Source organism: Rutidosis leptorrhynchoides, chromosome 10 (assembly GCF_046630445.1).
Source record: "Rutidosis leptorrhynchoides isolate AG116_Rl617_1_P2 chromosome 10, CSIRO_AGI_Rlap_v1, whole genome shotgun sequence".
Classification (NCBI taxonomy): domain Eukaryota; kingdom Viridiplantae; phylum Streptophyta; class Magnoliopsida; order Asterales; family Asteraceae; genus Rutidosis; species Rutidosis leptorrhynchoides.
The window spans coordinates 204,229,729-204,239,362 of NC_092342.1; positions in this window are offsets into that span (position 1 = coordinate 204,229,729).

The following is a 9,634-nucleotide window of genomic DNA, read 5'->3' on the forward strand; positions in this document are numbered from 1 at the left end:
TTTAGAAATGAAATCCATGGTAATTTTTTCCCATTTCCATTTCGAAATTTTGGGTTGATGGAGTAGACCTGATGGTTTCTGATGTTCAGCTTTGACTTTAGAACAAGTCAAACATTCTCCTACGTATTTAGCAATATTAGATTTCATATCCGGCCACCAACAGTGTTTCTTGAGATCTTTGTACATCTTTTCCGAATATCTGGTTTTATGTGCTTCCTTAAGTACCATTTCTCTCACATTTCCAAACTTTGGTACCCAAATTCTTTCAGCCCTATACCGGGTTCCGTCTTCCCGAATATTAAGATGTTTCTCCAATCCTTTAGGTATTTCATTCTTCAAATTTCCTTCTTTTAAAACTCTCTGTTGTGCCTCCTTTATTTGAGTAGTAAGGTTAGTACGAATAATTATATTCATGGATTTTACCTGCATAGGTTCTCTGTCCTTTCTACTCAAAGCGTCGGCTACCAAATTCGCCTTCCCCGAGTGATAACGAATCTCAAAATCGTAATCGTTCAACAATTCAATCCATCTACGCTGCCTCATGTTCTGTTGTTTCTGATCAAATATGTGTTGGAGACTTTTGTGGTCGGTATATATAATACTTTTGACCCCATATAAGTAGTGCCTCCAAGTCTTTAATGCAAAAACAACAGCGCCCAATTCCAAATCGTGAGTCGTATAATTTTGCTTGTGAATCTTCAATTGTCTGGACGCATATGCAATTACCTTCGTTCGTTGCATTAATACACAATCGAGGCCTTACTTTGAGGCGTCAAAATATATCACAAATCATCATTCCCTTCAGGCAATGACAATATAGGTGTCGTGGTTAACTTTTTATTCAACAATTGAAACGCTTTCTCTTGTTCATCCTTCCATTCAAATTTATTCCCTTTATGCGATAATGTAGTCAAGGGTTTTGCTATTTTGGAAAAATCTTGGATGAACCTTCTGTAGTAACCAGCCAGTCCTAAAAATTGGCGTATATGCTTCGGAGTTTTCGGGGTTTCCCAGTTTTCAGCGGTTTCAATATTTGACGGATCCACCTGAATACCTTCCTTGTTTACTAAATGACCGAGGAATTAAACTTCTTTCAACCAAAATACACATTTTGAAAACTTAGCGTACAATTTTTCTTTCCTCAACAATTCGAGCACTTTCCTCAAATGTTCTTCGTGCTCTTGTTCATTCTTTCAGTAAATAAGTATGTCATCGATGAAAACAATGACAAACTTGTCAAGATATGGCCCACACACTCGATTCATGAGGTCCATGAACACAGCTGGTGTATTAGTTAATCCAAACAGCATAACCATAAACTCATAATGACCGTAACGTGTTCTGAAAGCAGTCATTGGAATATCATCCTCCTTCACCCGTATTTGATGATACCCGGAACGTAAATCAATCTTCGAATAAACTGACGAGCCTTGAAGTTGGTCAAATAAGTCGTCGATTCTCGGTAGTGGCTAACGGTTCTTGATGGTGAGTTTGTTCAACTCTCGGTAGTCGATACACAACCTGAATGTACCATCCTTCTTTTTGACAAACAAAACAGTAGCTCCCCATGGTGATGTTCTTGGTAGTATGAAACCACGCTCTAAAAGTTCTTGTAATTAGCTTTGGAGTTCCTTCATTTCACTGGGTGCGAGTTTGTATGGAGCACGAGCTATTGTTGCAGCTTCTGGTACAAAGTCTATTTGAAATTCAACGGATCGGTGTGGAGGTAGTCCAGGTAATTCTTTCGGAAATACATCGGGAAATTCTTTTGCGACGGGAACATCATTGATGTTCTTTTCTTCAGAATTGACTTTCTCGACGTGTGCTAGAACGGCATAGCAACCTTTTCTTATTAGTTTTTGTGCCTTCAGGTTACTAATAAGATTTAACTTCGCGTTGCTCTTTTCTCCGTACACCATTAAAGGTTTTCTCTTCTCGCGCATAATGCGTATCACATTTTTGTAACAAATAATTTCTGCTTTCATCTCTTTCAACCAGTTCATGCCGATTATCACATCAAAACTTCTTAACTATACTGGTATCAAATCAATCTTAAATGTTTCGCTAACTAATTTAATTACTTGATTCTGACATATTTTATCTGCTGTAATTAATTTACCGTTTGCTAATTCGAGTAAAAATTTATTATCCAAATGCGTCAATGGACCACTTAATTTAGCACAGAAATCTCTACTCATATAGCTTCTATCCGCACCCGAATCAAATAAAACATAAGCAGGTTTTTCATTGATAATAAACGTACCCGTAGCAAGCTCCGGGTCTTCCTGCGCTTCTTCTGCATTAATGTTAAAAACTCTTCCACGGCTTTGCCCCTTATTATTTTCTTGATTTGGGCACATATTTTTGTAGTGGCCCTTCTTCCCGCATCCGAAACAAATAATGTGGCCATTATTTATTCCTCTAGTCGCTGGTCCGTAAGTTTCACACTTCGTCGCACCATGACCTGGTCTATTACATTTGGTACATACAACCCTGCAGTATTTATCCGGATGATATCCTTCACACCTATAACATGGAATTTTCTGATTGTTGTTGCCATTGTTGTTATTGAGATTGTTGTTAGAATTGTTGTTGTTGTTATTATTGATGGGACGGTTATTGTAGTTGTTATTGGGACGTTTGTTGTATTTATTGTTGGGATTGTGATTGTTGTTGTTGCGATTGATGTTGCGCTTGTTGGGATAGTTGTTGCAATTGTGATTGTGATTGTTGTTGTTGTATTGGTGACCCTTGTCACTGGTTTCTTCCCACTTTCTCTTGACTTGTTTCGGGTTGGCTTCTTCGGCCGCCTGCTCTTTAATTCTTTCCTCAATTTGATTTATGAGTTTACGAGCCATTCAACTTGCCTTTTGTATGAAGGCGCGCTCGTGTGAACTTACATCTTCTTGAATTCTTTCTGGAAACCCTTTCACAAACGCGTTGATCTTCTCTTCTTCATTTTCGAACGCTCTTGGACACAATAGGCACAACTCTGTGAATCTTCATTCGTACGTGGTAATGTCCAAACCTTGCGTTCGTAATCCTCTAAGCTCTATCTTGAGCTTATTGACCTCGTTTATGGGATGGTACTGCTCGTTCATCAAGTGCTTGAATGCTGACCACGGTAGTGCGTAAGCAACATCTTGTCCCACTTGTTCTAGATATGTATTCCACCATGTTAACGCAGTACCTGTGAAGGTATGCGTGGCGTACTTCACCCTATCTTCTTCAGTAAATTTACTTATGGCAAACACTGATTCGACCTTCTCGGTCCATCGTTTCAATCCTATTGGTCCTTCGGTTCCATCAAATTCCAAAGGTTTGCAGGCAGTAAATTCTTTGTAGGAGCATCCTACACGATTTCTTGTAGCGTTAGTTGCATTGCTAGATTCAAAGTTATTATTGTTGTTTAGCATTGCAGCCTGTACTGTGGCTATGTTGGAGGCAAGAAAAACACGGAAGTCTTCCTCGCTCATGTTCAAGTTCTGACGAGTAGTTGGTGCTATTTCCTTCAAAAATAGCCAAAAGAATTAAGTTAATCATATAGAATATTAAGAGTAGTCAATAGTATTTCGTAGCATAATATGAACTCATTTATAAAAGCTTTTTCTTCATATTAGCGTTTTATAAGTTTTAATTCGAGTAATACCTACTCGTTAAGTTCATACTTAGTAGCTAATATACCATTAAACTACTACAATTCTATATGAAAAACTGATTACAATAATATTTCGAGTTCGAACTTTTATACAATATTTTTACAAACTTACAATACCGCTATTTTACATATAGCATGAAGTATAGCACACAATAACTTTGATACAAGGCAGTTGCGGAGACAATTCTAGTTAATACGCAAGTCGTTCAGTAAAGGCAATAAAGACAGTAATTCATAAGTCCAGAAACAAGTCATGCATTCGGGTTTTACTAGTATTATTTCTCATCCTTGGTCTTGTGGAAAATAACCGTTGTGGCCATTGGCTAGGAAGCATGTTTTAACATCATCAAAAGGACGAGGGTTACGTAATGCCCAACAGCCCCGTAACAATCTAAAAACCTTGTTTCTCACCCCAACTACCGAATCCGTCACTTGTGGGAATGTTTTATTTAACAGTTGTAATCCGATGTTGTTTTTCTCACTTTGGTGAGAAGCGAACATCACTAACCCGTAAACATAACATGCTTCTTTATGTTACATGTTAAAAGCTCTTTCTAAAGAATGAAGTCCTATGTTGGGATATGTTGAGTCAAAATAGGTTCTTAACCCGTAGCGTAAAATTGCATATGGGTTCCCCGCACTTAATGCTTTAAAGAAAACACGGCGTAACTTAAACTCCCCAATGTGATATACCCCATTTTTTAAAAGAAAACCTTTTATAAACTAAGGCATGCCTGGAACGTCTTTCAAATGTTCGACAAACTAATTTCGCCATAAATAATTGTGCCGATGAATTCTGACCAACTCTAGACAAGATTTCATCAATCATATCCCCTAGTAGGTCTTCTAAAATATTCGATTGTCTATCCTTAACGTCCATTGTGTGTTTGTATATACTGTAAAATAGACGAGGATTAGATTCGTAAAAGATAATTAACAAATAATAAAAGCAATTTTTACATATAACATAAAAATACAAGCACGCTACAATACATATATTACACAACATGATTACAACTCTTTATTCCGACTCACTCGGTTCTTACTCCTCAGACTTGGTTCGTTTTGTTAACTTCCTAGGGATATATGGTGCTCCTCTAATGCGAGTCTTCGTTTTCACAAATGGTTTAGAAAAACCTGGTGGCTTAGATGTTCCCGGGTTATAGTGAAAGTTTAAGAAATACGGGTGTTTATGGTACACCCCATCAGGGTATTTCATGTTAACGTAGAGTTCATCAGAGTTGGAATTAGGTTTCTCTATTTTGATGCCTTTTCCCTTATTATTTTCTTTTACTTTTTCAAATTGGGTCGAGGTAATTTCTATAACATCATCGGAATCCTCATCGGGATCCGATTCATCAAAAAATTGGTAATTTTCCCAATATTTTGCTTCCTTGGCGGAAACACCATTGACCATTTTTAACTTTGGTCCATTGGTTGAGAATTTTCTTTTATTTATCTGTTTTTTTGTCGTTCCTAATATTTCCTCCTCTGGAACCTCTTCTTCCGGTTCCTCTTCTTCCGCTTCCTCTTCGGGAATTTGTGAATCTTCCCAGAATATATTCGACTCTTCATTATTATTAGGTGAGTTGATGGGATTTGTACTAGAGGTAGACATCTATCACATAATATCAAACACGTTAAGAGATTAATATATTACATAATATTTACATGTTAACAATATATAGCAATCGTTTTTAAAGAAAACACAGTCGAAGTCCAGACTCACTAATGCATCCTAACAAACTCGATGAGACACACTAATGCAATTTCTGGTTCTCTAAGACCAACGCTCGGATACCAACTGAAATGTCCCGTTTATATCGATTATAAAGGTTTCATATTAATTGATTTCGTTGCAAGGTTTTGACCTCTATATGAGACATTTTTCAAAGACTGCATTCGTTTCTAAAAAAAACCATAACCTTTATTTTATCAATAAAGGTTCAAAACCATAACGTAGATGATCAAGTAATGATAATCTAAAAGATAACGTTTTACACACGAACATTACATATTGATTTACAATAATATTACACATCGATTTAAATCTCCGAATACAGTTTTTAAACAATATTTTACAAGCATGCTGACTCCAATTCTTGTCCTTAAATTAGCATGCAACAACGGAAGCTCTTAATAATCACCTGAGAATAAACATGCTTAAAACGTTAACAAAAATGTTGGTAAGTTATAGGTTTAACCTATATATTTATCAAATCGTAATAATAGACCACAAGATTTCATATTTCCATTTCTCATAAACAACATGAATGCATATAGCAATCTGCATAAAAATCATTCATATGATGAACACCTGGTAACCGACCTTAACAGGATGCATATAGAATATCCCCATCATTCCGGGACTCTCATCGGACATGATAAATCGAAGTACTCTGTAACTCGGATGAGGCTTGTTGGGCCAAATAGATCTATCTTTAGGATTCGCGTCAATTGGTGGCAATTATCATAAACACCAATTCTTAGGCTACCAAGCTAAAAAGGGGTATATTCGGTTCGATAATTCAACATAGAATGTAATTTTGATTACTTGTGTCTATTTTGTAAAACATTTATAAAACTGCATGTATTCTCATCCCAAAAATAATAGATTTTAAAAGTGGGACTATAACTCACTTTCACAGATTATCACTTCGTCAAAAAATAACACTTGGCCACTGGTCGATTCACGAACCTATAACAAATATATACATATATATATCAAAGTACGATCGAAATATATTCATACCATTTTTTATTACGTTTTAACGATTTACGTTTGTTAAGTTGATTGTCCAAGGTTAGTAGTCCACAATTAATTGTCCACAGTTAGTAGTACAGAAATAAATTAATATATATTATCTCAAATCAATCCACGACCCAGTATATACAAGTCTCAGACTCGATCACAACTCAAAGTATATATATTATTTTGGAATCAACCTCAACCCTGTTTAGCTAACTCGATCATTACCGCATATAGAGTGTCTATGGTTATTCCAAATAATATATATAGATGACGTCGATATGATATGTCAAAATATTGTATACGTGTCTATGGTCTATCGAGATTACATAATATATGTTAGAATACATGTATAATACAATATAAGTTAGTTAAGTTATGGTTAGCATAGATTTGTTACAAAGTTTCACGTAGCTAAAACAAGCAAAAATATCCTATTTTGTTTTACCCATAATTTCTTCATTTTAAATCCGTTTTGAGTGAATCCAATTGCTATGGTTTCATAATGAACTAAAATTTATGAAACTAAAGAGAAAAAGTATAATTTATAGTCAGAAATACAAGTTACAAGTCATTTGTGTAAGAGGTAGTCATTTCAGTCGAAAGAACGACGTCTTGATGACCATTTTGAAAAACATACTTCCAATTTGAGTTTAACAATGATTTTTGGATATAGTTTCATGTTCATAATAAAAATCATTTTCATATAAGGACAACTTTTAAATCAAAGTTTATCATAGTTTTTAATTATCTAACCCAAAACAGACCCCGGTTTCACTACGACGGCGTATGTCCGGTTTTACGGTGTTCTTCGTGTTTTCAGGTTTTAAATCATTATGTTAGCATATCATATAGATATAGAACCTGTGTTTAGTTGATTTTAAAAGTTATGTTAGAAGGATTTGAAATGACCCATCCAAATCCATCCGGACGAAGTCCATATCGATTATAAACGATTCACAATAGTTGATTACATCGCGAGGTACTTGACCTCTATATGATACATTTTACAAACATTGCATTCGTTTTTGAAAAGACAATCTTTCATTACATCGAAAGTTAACAGGCATGCATACCATTTCATAATATATCCAACTATAATTGACTTGATAATAATCTTGATGAACTCGACGACTCGAATGCAACGTCTTTTGAAATATGCCATGAATGACTCCAAGTAATATCTATAAAATGAGCAAATGCACAGCGGAATATTTCTTTCGTACCTGATAATAAACATGCTTTCAAGTGTCAACCAAAAAGTTGGTGAGTTCATTAGTTTAACATAAATAATCATTTCCATCATTTTAATAGACCACAAGATTTTCATTTTCAGTTCTCATAAATAAACGTCCCATGCATAGAGACAAAAATATCATTCATATGGATTGAACACCTGGTAACCGACATTCACAATATGCATATAAGAATATCCCCATCATTCCGGGATCCTCCTTCGGACATGATATAAATTTTGAAGTACTAAAGCATCCGGTACTTTTGATGGGGCTTGTTGGGCCCGATAGATCTATCTTTAGGATTCGCATCAATTAGGGTGTCTGTTCCCTAATTCTTAGATTACCAGACTTAATAAAAAGGGGCATATTCGATTTCGATAATTCAACCATAGAATGTAGTTTCGATTACTTGTGTCTATTTCGTAAAACAGTTATAAAAGTGCATGTATTCTCAGTCCCAAAAATATATATTGCAAAAGCATTTAAAAAAGGGAGTAATGAAACTCACCATACTGTATTTTGTAGTAAAAATACATATGACGACATTGAACAATGCAGGGTTGGTCTCGGATTCACGAACCTAAATCATGTATATATATATATATATATATATATTAACACATATAATGGTAATCGAACAAATTTATATATTATATCTTAAATTATATATTTTATATATTTAATTTGTGTATATATTTAAAATGATTAATATTTATGTAGTTATATCAATATCTATATATGATTAGTATTATATTAAAACTACCTAATTTTGTTATACATGAATATTTATACAGAAATATTAATATAATTAATACATACTTATATGTAATATTACTATAAGTATAATTTTATATACATAATATTTATTTGGTCAAATAATATTAATAATAGTAATGAAAGTTGTATTTGATATTAATATTAATAATAATAATACTGATAATAATAATAATTATTATAGTAATAATAATGATAATCATAATAATAATAATAATCATACTTGGAACTATAATCATATTAATAACAATAAATGATAGTTAATATTTATTTTAGTTAATAATAATAATAATAACAGTAGTAATACTAATTGTAATAATCAATAAGGTAATAATAATAAGAAAGTAAGTAACTACCTCAATTGAGAAATGATAAAAATAAACTGCCTTGGCTCAGGTTCGAACCCGAGACCTTTCGTTAACCCGTATACCCCATAACCACTCAGCCATTCACTCTTTTCTGATTTAATACCAACATGTACATATATATAATAGATAACGTGTCTGCAACTTCTTCTTCCTCAGGAACAAATAGATCAGAGTATTAATTTTTCATTTACTACGAATTACTTGTTCATTCTAATACGTTTAATATGAAACAAAAGTAACCACGATGTGGTTGGATTGAATATCATAACAGAAAAATAAAAATTTTGAAATTACTGCAGTCGTGAACTCAAACCTTGATTTTTATTTTAAGATCGTTTTAGACAAAAATTATAACATGAAATAGGTAGTAAAACATACCTAGAAACTTTATGAATCCTCAATTTATACAGAAGCATCCTTTAAATCATTAATTTGATTGTAGAACACACCTTTGACTTTTACTCGATAAATTTGACTTCAAAAATTAGGAATCGATAAGATGAATTGGAGTTTGAAAATTTACAGAAAGATTAAGTAAAATAATCCTAACAAAACCATATTAACACATTTTGAAATGGTTTGCAAAATCTTTTTGATTAAACTATTAAGCATAAACAGAGCAGGCGACGGTTTCTTTCAGTTTTCTTGATTTCATTTTTAACAAAGTAAAGGCTATAGATGATATCTGTAATTGTGAATTGATATTGTATAATAGTTGGTATCATATAACACTAAAATTTATGGATTTAAAGGAGAATTAAAGGTCGACGGGTTTTTTTTTTGTCAAGGACGGATAAATGAATAAAAAAATAATAAAAAAATAACAGACAACGACCCTAAATAGATT